This window comes from Otolemur garnettii, unplaced genomic scaffold (assembly GCF_000181295.1).
Source record: "Otolemur garnettii isolate 467f Iridium unplaced genomic scaffold, OtoGar3 scaffold00125, whole genome shotgun sequence".
In the NCBI taxonomy this organism is placed as follows: Eukaryota; Metazoa; Chordata; class Mammalia; order Primates; family Galagidae; genus Otolemur; species Otolemur garnettii.
The window spans coordinates 2,991,984-3,008,436 of record NW_003852520.1 but is presented as its reverse complement, the minus strand read 5'-3'; the positions used below and the strand labels follow the sequence as shown (position 1 = coordinate 3,008,436).

Here is a 16,453-nt window from a genome sequence, read left to right as displayed (position 1 = left end):
GGTCAATTTCCTTCAGATTTTCATATTTCTGGGAATAAAGTTTCCTGCAATATTCATCAAGGATTGTTTGAATTTCTAAGGTTTCTGGTGTTATTTCATCTTTATTGTTTCCAATTAATGAGATTAGAGATTTTACTCTTTTTTTCTTGGTTAAGTTAGCCAAAGGTTTGTCTATATTATCCACCTTTTCAAAAAAAAGAAGTTTTTGATTTATTGATCTGTTGTATAATACTTTAGTTTTAAATTTCATTTAATTCTGGTCTAATTTTGTTTATTTATTTTCTTCTGCTGGACTTGGGATTGGAATGTTCTTCCTTTTCCTGTTGCCTGAGATGTCCCATTAAGTTGTTAACTCTCTCTCTTACTGTTTTTTTGAGGAAGGCTTGTAATGATATAAATTTCTCACTTAGGACTGCCTTTGCAGTATCCCAGAGGTTCTGATAATTCATGTTTTCCTTTTCATTTTGTTCTAAAAATTTGATAATTTTCTTCTTGATCTCGTCTCTTACCCATCTGTCATTCAGCTTAAGGTTATTTAGCTTTCATGTTTTTGTATGAGTCTGAAGATTCTTTTTGCTATTGAGTTCAACTTTTATTCTATGATGTTTCAAGTAGATGCATGGAATAATTTCTATTCTTTTAAATTACTGAGTTTAGACTTATGACCTAACATGTGGTTGATTTTGGAGTATGTTCTATCGACTGATGAGAAATATGTGTACTCAATTTTGTTAGGATGAAATGTTCTGTAGATATCTGTTAGGTCCAAAAGTTGAATAGTTAAATTTAAATCTAAAATTTTTTTGCTCAGCTTCTTATTGGAGGATCTATCCAACACTGCCAAAGGTGTGTTAAAATCTCTGACTATGATGGAGCTAGGAGAGATCAAGTTGCTCATGCCTGTTAGAGTATCTCTTATAAATTGAATTGCATTCTGGTTGGGTGCATAGAAATTGATAATTGAGATCTCATCATATTGAGTGTTACCCTTAACAAATATAAAGTGGCCTTCCTTGTCCTTGCTTACTTTTGTTGGTTTAAACCCTATTGTATCTGCAAATAAAATTGCAACATCTGCTTTTTTCTGCTTTCCATTGGCCTGGAATATAGATGACCATCCCTTCACCCTGAGTCTATATTTATCTTTTAAGTAATATGTGATTCTTGAATACAGGAGGTGTCTGGTCTGAGTTTCTGTGTCCAATCAGCCAATTGGTGCCTCTTTAGAGGACAATTTAAGCCATTCACATTGATTGAAATTATGGATAAGCCTGGTAAAATTTTCAGCATCAAGTTGCTCAAATGTCCATTAGATATTTTTAATCTTTTTGCCATTGTGGTAGTTGGAATTTAATCAAAATTTTCTGAGTGAGTTTACTTTTGTGGTAGAGGATTGCACTGGTCATTATGGAAGATAGGTTTGAGAATTTCCTGGAGAGCTGGTTTAATTATGGCAAATGTTTTCAACATGTGAATGTCATTAAAGTATTTAATTTCTCCATCATACGTGAAACTCAGTTTAGCTGGATACAGGATCCTGAGTTGAAAGTTATTTTTGTTTTAGGAGATGAAAAGTCGATGACCATCCTTTTCTAGCCTGAAATGTTTCAGCAGAGAGATCTGCAATCATTCTAATACTCTTCCCCTTGTAGGTTACGGTTTTCTTACGTCTAACTGCTTTCAGAATTTTCTCTTTCATATTGACTTTAGTGAAGTTAATTATGATGTCTCTGGGGGATGTCTTGTTCAGGCTGAGCCATGCTGGCATTCTGAAACTATCTGCTATTGAATTTCAGAATCTCTTGGTATGTCTGGAAAGTTCTCTTTCATAATTTCGTGAAGAAGAGCCTCTGTGTTTTGTGAAGCAACTTCATCACCTTCAGGGATTCCTATAAGGCAAATATTAGTTTTCTTTGAATTATCTGAGAGCTCTCTGAGAGAAAGATCTATTTTTGCTCTCCATTTTTTTCATCCTTATGCTCTTGGGCTTTTTCAAAAGCTTTGTCTTCGATGTCAGAGATCCTTTCTTCTGCCTGTTCCACTCTGTTACCATTGAATTATGCCATATCTTTCAAATCCTTGAGGGCTACAACCCCTTGACTCAATGTTTCAAAATCTTTGGTCATTTTATCTTTTAAATCTTTGAATTCTTGAGACATTTTTTGAATGATGTCTTGAGATATCTTTTGAATAATTTCTTGAAGTTCTAATTCCCTCCTTTCTTCTATTCTGTTAATCTTATTTGCTATCCAGAATCTCAACTCGATTTCTGACATCTCAGTCATGTTTTATGTGTTTATGGATGGGGTCTTCAATTGCATCTGCCCTATTTTTCCTTAGTGGAGTTGATTTACTCTGGTTATTCATGTTGCCTGAGTTTTTCTGCTGATTCCACCCCATGCTCAAATTACACTGTTTGGAGTCCATCCCAGAACCATTCCTCCAGTGGCTGCCCCTGGAGAAAATGCTGGCTTCCTCTGTATGTCCAAAGAGATAGGGAGTGTCTGTCACGAAATGCCTCAGGGGTGTGAGCCTTATTGTTCCCTGCTACTGCGGCTCCTGCTCTTCACCTCAGAGTACCACTGCTCTAGTATGGATCCCTGTTAAGTGATCATCCTCGTGCAGTTCTTGTGTAGCCTGGGCCCAGTGAGGGTGGTGGGAGTAGCGGCGAATCCGCCTGTCACCAGGGGAATGCGGGGCTCAAGCAAGCAACAGGTCTCTGGCTACCCAGCTCCTGAAGATGGTGGCAGGAGTAGCAGGGATTCTGCCTACCTTTGGGGGAGTGCTGGGCTCAAGCAAGCAAGCAGCAGGTCTTTGGCCACCTGGCACACAGAGTGGGTGGCTGGAGTAGCAGGGAAGATGCCTGCCACCGGGGGAGGGTTTAAGCAAGCCAGCAGCAGGTCTCTGGCTGCCTGGTGCCTGGAGATGGTGGCAGAAGCAGTGGGGAGTCCACCTGCCACTGGGGGAGCAAGGGACTCAAGCAAGCAGGCAGCAGGTCTCTGGTTGCCTGGTGCCCAGTGTCCAGTGAGGGTGGTGGGAGTAGTAGGAAATCTACCTGCCACCAGGGAGTGTGGGGCTGACGCAAAAAAATAACAGTAGGTCTCTGGCCACCTGGTACCTAGCGAGAGTGGTAGGAGTAGCGGGGAAGCTGCCGGCCACCAGGGTAAGCGAGGAGCACAGGGAAGATGTGTGTTTATCTGTCCCTTCTCTCAGCTCAGCTCTCCTCCTTTAGCTTCCTTGTGTTCTTTCTGGCCATTATGTCTCCTCTTGGACAGGATTTTTTGTTGAAAACTAGCTCCAGTCTGCCCTCATTCACTGTTCCCTCATATTCTTATTGAATGTGAAAGTTGGTGTTAGGGAAATTAGCTTACCCAAATATTTAGCAAAGTACAGAACACGTTGACACCAAACAAACAAATAAACAGACAAAAATATTACCATACACACAAGTACACAGATGCACAATCAGAAACAAGTAAACAAACAGATAAGAAAACAAACAAACAAACAAAAGTAATCATTAAATGATATAAAAAATGGAGGAAAAGAAAAAAGAAAGAAAAAAAAAGGAGAAAAAAATTCTATTAGACTGCTGCATACACTCTGAGCAGCTGGTCCATAGGAAGCTACGCTATGGAAACACCCCTTTTGGAGTTTTACAATATGTCTGCTTCCTGACTGGCCACCCAGCCTCAGCTGTCTTGTTCCAGATGACACCTCTATCTGCCCTCCAAAATTGGCACAGGAGTCTGTGCTTCCCCAGATTATCCACTCAACTCCTAGTTTCCCCTCTATCTGGAGATTGTAGTCTTCCATGGGGAAGGAACTGGTTGCCCCTGATGCCCACAGACTCAATACAGAGCACAAAAGAGCCCTCAGCCTCCATGAGAGAGTGTCAGTCGAGGCTGATGCCTGCAGACTCAGTATGGACCACAAAGGAGTCCTCAGCCTCCATGAGAGGGTGCCTGCTGCAGCTGATGCCTGCGGAATCAGCACAGAGCACAAAAGAGCCCTCAGCCTCTGCACGAAGCACTAAAGTGCCTTCAGCCTCCACGAGAGGGTGCTGGCTGTGGCCAGTGCCTGCAGACTCAGTGTGGAGCACAAAGGAGCCCTCAGCCTTCACGCGGAGCACAACAGAGGCCTCAGCCTCTGCCGGGAAGGTGCCGGCCACCACTGATGCCCGTGGACTCAGTGTAGAGCACAAAAGACTTTTCCATCTCCGAAGGGGAGGGTTTGAACACCACTGACGCTTGCTGCTTCAGCATGGTGCCACAAAGACTTATCTAAAGTTATAATGTTTGTCTGTTGTAAGTGGAGTCCTTTCCCTCACTTTTCTGTCTGGTCGCCTAGACCCCTGACTTTCCAAACAGGGTCCAAACTGCTCCCCTTTCTGGTCACCGAATTCTGCATTGGAGTCCACTCTCTGCAAAATACCCAAACTCCCCACTGAATGGTAACAGCAGTCCTGTGAGGGGGAAGAGTAGGTTGCTGCCTTTCAGGTCACTGGCCGCTAGTGCAGCTAGCGCTGCTTCAGCTGTGGCATTGAATTTTCTCTGGCAGATACTGCGGCTTTGGTTATTTCTTTTCTTCTTCTGTGTTTTGAATTGGAATGTTATTCCTTTTCCAGTTGCTTGAGATGTCCCATTAAGTTCTTAACTTCCTGTCTTTCCCTTCTTTTGAGGAAGGCTTGCAGTGCTATAATTTTCCTTCTTAGCACTGCCTTTGTGGTATCCCGGAGGTTCTGGTAATTCATGTCTTCCTTATCATTTTGTTCCAAAAATTTGGTAATTTCCTTCTTCATCTAGTCTATGATCCAGCTGTGGTTCAGCATAAGGTTATTTAGTTTCCATGTTTTTGTATGAGTATGCAGATTCCTATGTTAGTGAGTTCAACTTTCATTCCATGATGGTCTTAGAAGATGCAAGGAATAATTTCTTTTCTATAAAATTTGCTGAGGTTAGACTTTTGACCTAAGATGTGATCAATTTTGGAGGATGTTCCATTAGCTGATGAGAAGAATGTGTATTTAGTTTTGTTAGGATGAAATGTTCTGTAGCTATTTGTTAAATCCTATTGCTGAATGCTTAAGTCTAAAATTTCTTTGCTTAGATTCTTATTGGAGGATCTATCCAACACTGCCAAAAGGGTGTTAAAATCTCTGACTATTATGGTGCTGGAGGAAATCAAGTTGCTCATGTCTGTTAGAGTCTCTCTTATAAATTGAAGAGCATTCTCGTTGGGTGCATAAATGTTAATAATTTAAATCTCATCATGTTGAGTGTCTTCCTTAACAAATATGAAGTGACCATTCTTATCTTTCTTTACTTTTATTGGTTTAAAGCCTAGTGTATCTGTAAATTAAATTGCCACTCTTGCTTTTTTCTGATTTCCATTTTCCTTCATTACAGATGCCCATACCTTCACCCTGATTCTATATTTATCTTTTAAGGTAAGATGAGATTCTTGTATGCAGCTGATATCTGGCCTGAGTTTTGTATACAGTCATCCAACCTGTGCCTCTTAAGAGGACAGTTTAAGCCATTCACATTAATTTAGATTATTGATAAGTCTGGTAGTATTTTGGGTGTCAAGTTTTTCAAAAGTCCAGTGGACATATTGAATCTTTTCACCACTGTGGAAACTGGGTTTTGGTCAAGAATTTCAGAGTGAGTTTACTTTGGTGGTAGAACATTGTGCTGGTCATTATCAAGCATGAGTCTAAGAATATCCTGAAGAGCTGGTTTGGTTATGGCAAATTTCTTCAACTTGTGATGTAATTAAAGTATTTAACTTCTCCATCATAAATGAAGCTCAATGTAGCTAGGTACATTATTATGGGCTGAAAGTTATTATTTTTTTTTTTTAGGATATTGAAGGTCAATGCCCATCCTCTTCTGACTCTTCTGGCTTAAATAGTTTCAGCAGAATGATCTGCAGTCATTCTAATATTCTTCCCCTTGTAGGTTATGATTTTCATACATCTGGCTTCTTGCAGGATTTTCTCCTTCATAGTAACCTTGGTGAACCTAGTTATAAGGTGTCTAGAAGATGCTCTATTTGGGTTGAGTCATGCTAGAGTTCTGAAACCATCTGCTATCAGAAGTTCAGTATCTCTTACCATGCTTTGGAAGTTTTCCTCCATTATCTCTTAGAATAGAGTATCTGTGCCTTTCAGACCATCCTCTTCTCCTTCGGGGATTTCTATGGGGTGAATGTTTGCTCTTTTGGAGTGGTCCCGTAGTTCTTTCAGGGAATGATCCATTTTTGCTCTCCACTTCTCATCTTCTTTGAGTGTTTGGGAGCATTCAAAGGCTTTATCCTCAACATCAGAGATCCTTACTTCTGCCTGTTCCATTCTGTTACTTAGGGATTCTACTGTATTTCTCAGATCTTTGAGGGCTGAAAGTTCTTCCTTCACTGTGTCAAAATCTTTGGTAATTTTGTCTTTAAATTAATTGAATTCTTGAGACAACTTTTGAATTGCCCCTTGAATTTCTTATTCCATCTTTACCTCTATTCTGTTAATCTTATTTGCAGTCCAAATTCTGAATTCGATTTCTGACATTTCAGCCATTTGTTTATGAATGGGATCTTCTGTTGTGTCTCTTTTGTCATTCCTTGGGAAAGTTAATTGATTCTGATTATTCATGTTGCCAGAGTTTTTCCACTGATTCTGCCCCATGATAATTTTTCACCATTTGGCTAGAGAAGCTGGCAAGGTGAAATTGAATTCAAGGCTTCTGGAGTTTTAATTAACCGGCTCTTTACCAAAGAGCTGGGACTGGCGATTGTGACTTTTACCTTAGAGCTTTACAAAGGTCCCATTCTGTACTACAGCCAGAAACTCTGGGCAAATGCTTGGTGTGGTGGAGCTAGATGGCACTGATTGTTATTTAAGTAGTCTCAGATTTAACTAGTGAATCAGTGGCTTTAGGCTTAAATCTCAGCTGTGGAGATACAAAAGCAAATAAGACTCCCCATCCCCTGAAGGTGACAATTTGAAGGGGAGAATCCCACAAGAAGACAACCAGGGTAGAGCATTGGTGGGTCCTTGTGTGATCAGCCCAGGTCAAGGGTTCCACACCAATTGTACCAGTGGACACAAACACCTACCAGGTTGAAGAGTTCAAAAGGTCTTCAGCATCTAGGCACAGAGGTCCACTGTCAGCTCAGTTTGACTTCAGTGAGAGGGACCATGAAGCTGCCACTACCATCAGGGGTGGCACTGCCACTTTCGGGGGGTGGTGCCACAGGTCTGGGGTACTGCTGTTTGCAAGTCACAGGAGCTGGCAGGGAGCTGGATGGCATTGCCACTGGCCCAAAGGATCATAGGAGACAGGAGGGGAACTAGAGGCTGGAGCCACTAATCTCAGTCTCATGCTTCACTAGCCAGGTAGGAAGCCAGAGGGCGAATTCACCAACCTCAGGAGTCTCAGGGATTGCTGTAGCTTGGCAGGAGTCATTGACCCTGGGCCATGAGTCTCAGAAGCTGAGCAGGGAGCCAAAGAGTGGGGTTTCTGGCCCCTGGCACAGGTGGCAGGAGCCAGGTGGGAGTCCCTGGGCCCATGCATCACAGGGGCTGGGTGGGAGTCACCATATACCAGCTGCGGGTCTCAGTAGCTAGGCAAGGAGCTAGAGGGAAGAGTCTCTGGCCATGAGCTGCAAGAGTAACAGGAGCCAGGCCTGAGTCGCTAGCCTCGGACCATGGGTCAGGAGTTGCAGGCAGCAGTCGCTAATCACAGGGCCCCAGGCAGGATTTTCTGGCTACAGGCCACAGGTCACTAGAGCTGGACGGGAGTCACTGGCCATAGGATGTGGGTCACAGGGGTCCAGCAGGAGTTGCTGGCCATGGACCTTGGGTCTCAGGAGCCAGAGTCGCAGACCGTGGGCCACATGGGTTACAGGTGCTGAGAGGGAGTTGCTGTTCATTGGCTGCAGGACACAGGAGCCAGTTGAGGGTTGTCAGCCTGGGGACATGAGTCACAGGAGCCAGGTGGGAGTCATCAGCCATGGGCCACAGGTTGCAGGAGCTGAGCAGGAGTCGCCACTGAGGGCTACTGGTCACAGGAGCCCTGTGGGGAGCTGAGGTGCCCACCATAGGCTGCTGAGCTACAGAGCTAGTGGGCCATAGTCCCCAGTGGTCGGTAGCACAGGACCTGAGCTATGCTCTTTCCAACATGGGGCAAGTCTCTCTCCCCTTGTGACTCTCCACCTTTATTAAAGTTATAGCTTCAGCACAACTGTCCCACAGCTCATGAGATGCCCCACCCTAGCAAAAAATCTGCCAAATGCTCGGAAGTTTACAGGGGGTAGTCTTCCAGACTAAGAAGAGGAGGAGGAGTGGATTGGGAGTTTAGAATTTTTATCAGAATTGCATTGCACTTATGGATCACTTTGAGTAGAATTGTCATCTTAATGATATTAAACCTTGTAATTCATGGAAGTCTTTTTATTTACTTAGGTCTTCTTTAATTTCCTTCATTAATGTTTCATAAGTTTCAGTGTGGAATTCTTAAGCTTCCTTGGATAAGATTATTCCTTAAGTATTTTATGGTTATTAGTAATGTTGTAAATAATACTGTTTTCATAGTTTCCTTTGTGCATTGTTCATTATTAGTAAGCACAGTAATTTTCAACCAGTGTTTCATGAGAGGATCTTAGGTGTGTCACAAAAAATTTTAAATATTATTAATTTGATCAAAAATAGGAGATGGAACAAGATGGCAAACCCAGAGATGGCTCCTTTGCAGCTGCAAATGGTGAGAATGGGGAGAAAGAACTCTAACCACCTCTGGCTGGTGGATTGTACCCAGAAATATCCCTTTTGGGGCACAGAGAGGCAGCAGGAGATTTCAGTATCCCAAGATGAGGTCAGAAGCAGTGGAGAAGTGGCCAAAGGGTAGGCACTTGTGTGATGGCAGAGCACCCTGTCCAGCAATGTCTGCAGTTTTCAGATAGAGAATATCTGCCATGCAGGATTTTTTATTTTATTTTTTAGACCTGGGCACTTGATGGAGTTTACTTTGGGGAGCTTGGGCAAGTGAGCAGGTGATCTTGAATAGCACCCAGGGGCAAGGACTGAGCCACCAGGCAGGGGGAGTGTAGTGTTCATTCTTAGGCTGCAGGTCAGGTGCAGTCTTTGTAGGAAAGCTGCCTTGCAGGATAAGCCCTCAGGGTCCTATTGTGAGCCTGGTTCCTACATGCCTGATAAGTTGGGCAGCCACTGGTGGGAAGATCTGAGTGACACACACTTTCCTGGGAAATCCACTGCATGGCCAAAGTACATGGTCTCGAAAGTTAAGGCATGTCTATTAAAGAGGATGAGGAGAGCTTCAGACTTCCAGCCCTGTATAGATTGAGGGCAAAGAAATCAGGAAGATAGGACTAGGTCTCTTTGACAAAACGGAGGCATTTAGCCTCTATCTTATACAGGTGCATCAGCATCATGATTAATATCTCATGCCTCAGAAGATCACATGTTGACCAGGCAATATACAGAAAGATAGGTATATGTGTGTGTGTGTGTGTTCCTTTTATAAATATACTTTTCTCAACTTTTCCCCTAGATTTTTCTTTTGCTTTTTTCTCTTGTAATTATAATTTTTAATTGTTACCGTCTTCAATAGTGAGTATTCCACTTTTACTAGTTTTTCTGTTCCTGTTACTTATTTTCACCTAATTTTATTAATTAATTTTTTTATAGTATTCTTGTCTTTCATCTCTATTTGGTGGAGGTGGGGTCTTGTGTCTGCTCAGGCTGGCAAACAGCTCCTGATCTCAAGGGAACCACCAATCCCAGATGACCAGAGGTTGGGAATTGTGGATGTTGGTCAAAGCACCCTACTGTACACCACTATTAACACTCTTTCTTTCTGTTTCTCTTTTATTCTTCCCAATCTTACCTTTTACTCCCTTTTTCCTTTTGCTTTTTTAGTCTTTTATCCCTTATACCTCTTCATTCTTTTCTTTCTTTTGGTGTCACTTCAACATTTTAGATCAGAGACAAGGTAATTTAGAAAGGAACACAAAGTGAAAGGAAACAGTAGGGCAAGGAAATGCACAAAAAGAAAACACTCATAAGGAAAACACAAGAGAAAAATTCTGGTAAAATGAAAAATCAGAACAGAGCACCTGCCCCTCAAAAAAGTATCATGAAGTAGCACAGCAGAAGATTCTACCTATACTGAAATGTCAGAAATGGAAGAAAGGGAATTTAAAATATAAATGTTAAAAACAATGAAGGAAATTGCTGAGAAAGTGGAAAATAACAAAAAGGAAATACAAAAAAGTAATCAAACTTGGGATGAACTATATGAAGAATATAGAAAGAATATAATGGAGCTTAAGAAACTGAAACAATCACTCAAGGAACTTAAAGATGCAGGAGAAAGTATCAAAAACAGATTAGAACATTTAGAAGAAATAACCTAAGAGCTAAAGGATAAAGCTCTTGAACTAACACAGGTAGTTAAAAAGGCAGAAAAGGAGAAAGCAGAATGTTCACTGAGAGTATAACGGGACTTCATAAAACATACAAAAATACAAATTGTAGATATCCGAGAAGGAGAAGAAAGCCTCCAGAGGAATGGAAGCTCTACTAGAGGATATCATAAATAAAAATTTCCCAACTATCACCAAAGATTCTGAAACACTCCTTTCAGGGAGACATTGAACTCTAGGTCATCTCAACTCAAAAAGAGTTTCTCCAAGACACATTGTCATGAATCTGTGCACAGTCAAGACTAAAGAGAAAATTATTCAAGAAGCCAAAAGTAAATGCCAACTGATCTACAGGGGCAAGTCCATCACAGTGAAAGCAGACTTAACAAAAGAAACTTTTCAATCCAGAAGAGAATGGTCATCTACCTTTGCCTTACTTAAACAAAACAATTTTCAATCCAGAATTCTATAGCCCACTAAGCTAAGCTTTAAAATTGTTAGAGAAATCAAATGTTTTCATAATACGCAAACATTGAGGAGGTTTGCCACAAGAAGACCAGCTCTAAAGGAAATACTTAGACCTGTTCTAAACACCCAGAAACTAAAAGACACATCTTAGCTTCCACACGGACACAAAAAAGAAAATGAAGCAATGAACTTTCCCAAAAATAGAACTCCACCATACTTGTCAATTCTCTCAATAAATGGTAATAGATGGAATTCCCCACTTAAGAGGCATAGGCCAGCAGATTGGCTAACAAAGCACAAGCCCTTCATATGCTATCTCCAGGAAACACACCTAGCCTCAAAGGACAAAGTAAGACTCAGGTTGAAGGACAAAGTAAGACTCAATTTTTCAGGCAAATTATAATCAGAAGAAAAGAAGGATCTCAATCTTTTTTCAGATAATGTGTATTTAAAGCAACTAAAGGCAAAAAATAAAAAGATGGATACGTCACATTGCTCAGGGGAAAAATACAAGAAGACATTTCAATTCCAAATATTTATGCACCCAACTTAAATGCTCTTGGATTTATTAAAAAGACCTAAATTAGTCTGAGCTATATGATATCTTACAACACCATAATAGTAGGTGACTTAAGTACTTCTCTTACAGAGCTGGACAGATCCTCTAAGCAGAAACTAAACAAAGATACAATGGACTTAAATGTGACCCTATAACAACTGTCCTTAAAAGACATATACAGAACACACCATCCCAAAGCTAAAAAATATACATTCTTCTTATCAGCCTATGGAACATTCTACAAAGTAGATCATATCCTAGGACACAAATCAAACCTAAACAAAATCAAAAGAATTGAAATTATACCTAGTATCTTATCAGACTATGAGACAATAAAGGTGGAACTCAACTCCAACAAAAGCTGTCATCCCCTCACAAAGGCATGGAAACTAAACAATCTTATGCTGAATGACAGTTCAATTGAGGAAGAGATGGAAAAAGAAATCCTTAAGAATAACAATTAAGACACAAGCTACCAAAACCTGGAGGACACTGCAAAAGCAACCCTAAGAGGGAAATTTATCACATTATATACCCACATCTGAAAAACAGAAAGAGAGTACCTCAATAACCTAATGAATCACCTTAAAGAAATTTAAAAGGTAGCTGGGCATTGTGGCGGTTGCCTGTAGTCCCAGCTACTCAGGAGGCTGAGGCAAGAGAATCACCTAAGCCCAGGTGTTGGAGGTTGCTGTGAGCAGTGTGACACCACAGCACTCTACTGAGGGCAATAAAGTGAGACTCTGTCTCTACAAAAAAAATAAAAATAAAACACAAAAGAAATGGAAAAAGGGAGGGGAGGAGCAAGATAGTGGCAGAGTAAAAGCTCCTTTGCAAACAGACGTGGTGAGATTGGGGAGAGAAGACTCAAGGTACCTCTGGCTTGTGGGCTCAGCCTAGAAACATCCCTTTGGGGATTCAGGGAGACAGTGAGAGACTTCTGTACTCCAGGAAGAGGACAAAAGCAGTGGAGAAGTGATAAATGGTTGTGTTCATTTGGTCTGAGGCTGTGGTACCTGCTGTAGTTGTAGGTACAACAGCAACAAGATTACAGACAGGGAAGGCCTTCCCTGTGGGTTGTTCTGTTTTTTGAGACTTGGGCACTCGGTTGAATTACCTTGGGAGAATTTGAGCAAGAGTGCATGTGACTTTAAGCATTATACAGTCTGGGCCTGAGGTGCTGGGCCAGAACAGAGCTATCATTGTTTGGCTGTAGGCTACATGCAGCCATTGTAGGAGAGCTGTCCTGCAGGCTCCGCCCACAGTGTCAAAGAGTGAGACCCAAGCTGGAAAACCTTAGGCAAGTGATCTAGTGATGGTGAGCAGCACCAAATACAGGGACTGAGACACTGGGCAAAAGTGGAGGTTTAGTATTTGGCAGTGGAAGAACTGCCTTGCAGTGTTGGCCCTCAGGGGCATAGAGTGAGGCTGCTTTAGGCACACTTGAATAGCAGGCAGACACTTCAAGGGGGATACCAGCGACATGTGCATTCCTGGGAAAGCCTCTGCTTAGCCAAGGTTAATGGTTTATAATGTCTTTTAAGCAGCCTGTGGAGAGACTCAGGTTCTCAACCTTATGGAGTTTGAGGGCAAAGAAGTGAGCAGAGGCCTCTAGTCCTCATTGTATACACCTGTATCAGCTTTGTGATTAGCATCTCATACCCCAGAAGATCACCTGTTGCTCAGTCAATACTCAGCAAGATATATATACTGCTTTGTTCTTGATTCTGGTTTTTTTTTTTTTTAATTTCAACATTTTCCCCCTAGATTTTTCTTTTTTCCTTTCTTCATTTTTCTGGTGTAAATATAATTTTCCACTGTTGCCTTATTTAATAATAATAACTTCATTTAGCTAGTATTTCTGCCTGTTATTTTGTTTTTCCCCCAATTTTATCCTATAAGGTTTTCAGTTTGTTTTGGTTTAGTTCATACTATTTTTGTTTTTCCTCTTTATTTGGTGGAAGTGGGATACCATGTATGCTCAGGCTGGAAAAGAGCTGCTGACCTCAAGAGAACCACCCAACCCAGCATCCCGAGAGGTTGGGGGGGTTAAGGTGTGGGTCAAAAGACCCTACTGTATACCTTTATTACTCCCATCTCCCTCTTTCTGTGCCTTCTCAGTATTCCCTTGTACTGACCCCCCTTCTTTCTCCTTTTCTTTTTTTTAACATTTCCCCCTTCTTCCTCATCAATATTCTCATCCTTTTCATCCAGTATCAAAGGGTTCATCAAAACCTCAGGTCAGAGTTGATGGAAGTATTTCAGATTGCATGTGAAAACCCCACACTGTACCCTAGAAGTGCATTAATGTACATAGTTACCGTTCAATAAAAAAAAAAAAAAACCTCAGGTCAGAGGCACAGTAACTTAAATAGCAAGAGGAAGTGAAAGGAAAATTAGGGCAAGAAAACACTCATGAGGAAGAAACAGCAGAATAATCCTGGCAAAATGAAAAAAACAGACCAGAGCAACCCCCCACCCCCGCAAGGAACCAGGAGTTAGCTACTGCAGAGGATTCCACCTATAATGAAATGCTAGAAATGACAGAAGGGGAACTTAAAATACAGATGATAAAAACAATGAAGGAAATTGCTGAGAAGTTGGAAAATAACCAAAAGGAAATCTGAAAACAGAATCAAATAAGAGATGAATGATACGAAAAATATAGAAAGGGTATAGCAGAACAGAAGGAATTGAAGCAATTAGGGAACTTAAAGATTCAGTAGAAAGTACCAAAAACAGATTAAACTATACAGAAGAAAAAATCTGAGAGGTAGAGGACAAAGCTCTTGAAATTACTCAGATAGTTATAGAGGCAGAAAAACAGAGAGCGAAAGCAGAACATTCACTGATGGAATTATGGGACATCATTAAGGATCCAAACACATGAGTTATAGGTATCCCAGAAGGGGAAGAAGAATGTAACAGAATAATGGAAGCCATACTAGAGAATATTACAAATGAAAATTTCCCAAATATCACCAAGGATTCTGACACACTCCTTTAAGAGGGATATTGGACCCTGAGTTGTGTCAACTCAAATAGAGCTTCTCCAAGACACATTGTGATGAATCTGTCTGAAGTCAAGGCAAGAGAAAAATTTCTGCAAGGAGTAAGCTCAAATTCACCTACTTGGGAATATCCATCAGGGTGACTGCAGACTTTTCAAAAGAAACTTTGCAAGCCAGAACACAACGGTCATCTACCTTTAATCTACTTAACCAAATCGACTTCCTTCCCAGAATTCTATATCCTGCTAAGCTAAACTTTAAAACTGATGGAGAAATCATATCTTTTACTGATATGCAAGCACTGAGGAAATGTGCCACAACAAGACCAGCCTACAGGAACTACTTCAACCTGTTCTACACAATGACCATCACAATGGACCACTAGCAAAGTAAGAACCCAGAAACTAAAGGACAAAACCTAGCTTTCACAATAATTCAAAAAATAAGATGAACATAATGGTACCACACTTATTAATTACCTCAATAAATGTTAAAGTCTTGAAACCCCCACCTAAGTGGTATAGACTGACTGATTGGATGAAGAAAACACAAGCTGGGCAGTGCCTGTGGCTGAAAGGAGAAGGGCACTGGCCCCATATACTGGAGATGGTGGATTCAAACCTGGCCCTGGCCAAAAAAAAAAAAAAAAAAAAAAAAAAAAACAGCCATTTGCTGTCTCCAGAAAACACACAGCCTCAAAGACAAATTAAAAGTCGGAGTGAAGAGTTGGAAGATAATTTTTCAGGCAAATGGAATTCAGAAGAAAAGAGGGCTTGAGATCTTACTTTAAGATACAAGTGAATTTAAAGCAGTGAAAGTCAAAAAAGAAAAAGATGGACACTTCATATGGGCCAAGGGAAAAATACAATAAGAAGACATTTCAATTCTAAATATTTATAAAAACTAACTTAAATGCTTCCAGATTATTGAAACAGACCTTAATTGGTCTGAGCAATATAATATCCTATAACACCATAATAACAGGGAAATTTAACACTCAACTCACAGAGCTGGACAGATACTCCAAACAGAAATTAAACAAAAACATAAGGGACTTAAATGAGACCCTGAAACAACTGTGCTTCAAGACATATATAGGACACTCCATCTCAAAGCTAAAGAATATACATTCTTCTTATCAGACCATGGAACATTCTCCAAAATTGATCATATCCTAGGACACAAAAAAACCTCACAAAGAAATAAAAGAATTGAAATTTTACCTTGTATTTTCTCAGATCATGACAATAAAGGTGGAATTCAACTCCAACAGAATCTTTCAACCCCACACAAAGGCAGGGAAATCAAACAACCTTATGCTGAGTGACAGTTGAGTGGGGGAATAAATAAAAAAGGAAATTATTAACTTTCTTTAGCATAACAACAATGAAGACACAAGCTACCAAAAACTGTGGAATACAGCAAAAGCCATCCTGACAGGAGAAAAAAATTTTAATAAATTTTCTTTTCTTTTCTTTTCTTTTTTTTTTTTTTACTGCTGGGGATTCATTGAGGGTACAAGAAACCAGGGTACACTGATTGCATTTTTGTAAAGTTCCTCCTATACTTGAGTATTGCCCCCAAAAGGTATGTTACACATGGACACTCCAAACCCCTCCCCCCTTTACTCTGTTCTTCTTTCACCCACCTCCTCCCTCCTTCCTTCTCTCTCTTCTTCCTTTCCCCTAACCCCTCTTCCTCCTTCTCTCTCTCTCTGCTCTCCATTCCCCTAACCCCTACCATGTACTAGGTCATTAATTGTCCTCATATCAAAATTGAGTACATAGGATTCTTGCTTCTACATTCTTGTGATGCTTTACTAAGAATAATGTGTTCCACTTTCATCCAGGTTAACAAGAGGAGTCAAAGTATCCATCTTTTTAATGGCTGAATAGTATTCCCTAGTAAACATATACCACACTTTGTTACTCCATTCCTGGGTTGGTAGGCATTTAGATTGTTTCCATGTTTTGGC

At 40.8% G+C, this 16,453-nt stretch overlaps 1 pseudogene; it reads right to left on the bottom strand.

Moving 5' to 3' along the window:
• Positions 1 to 7,764: 7,764 nt before the first annotated feature.
• Positions 7,765 to 16,453, bottom strand: part of LOC100946242 — a 58,268-nt pseudogene continuing 49,579 nt past the window's right edge.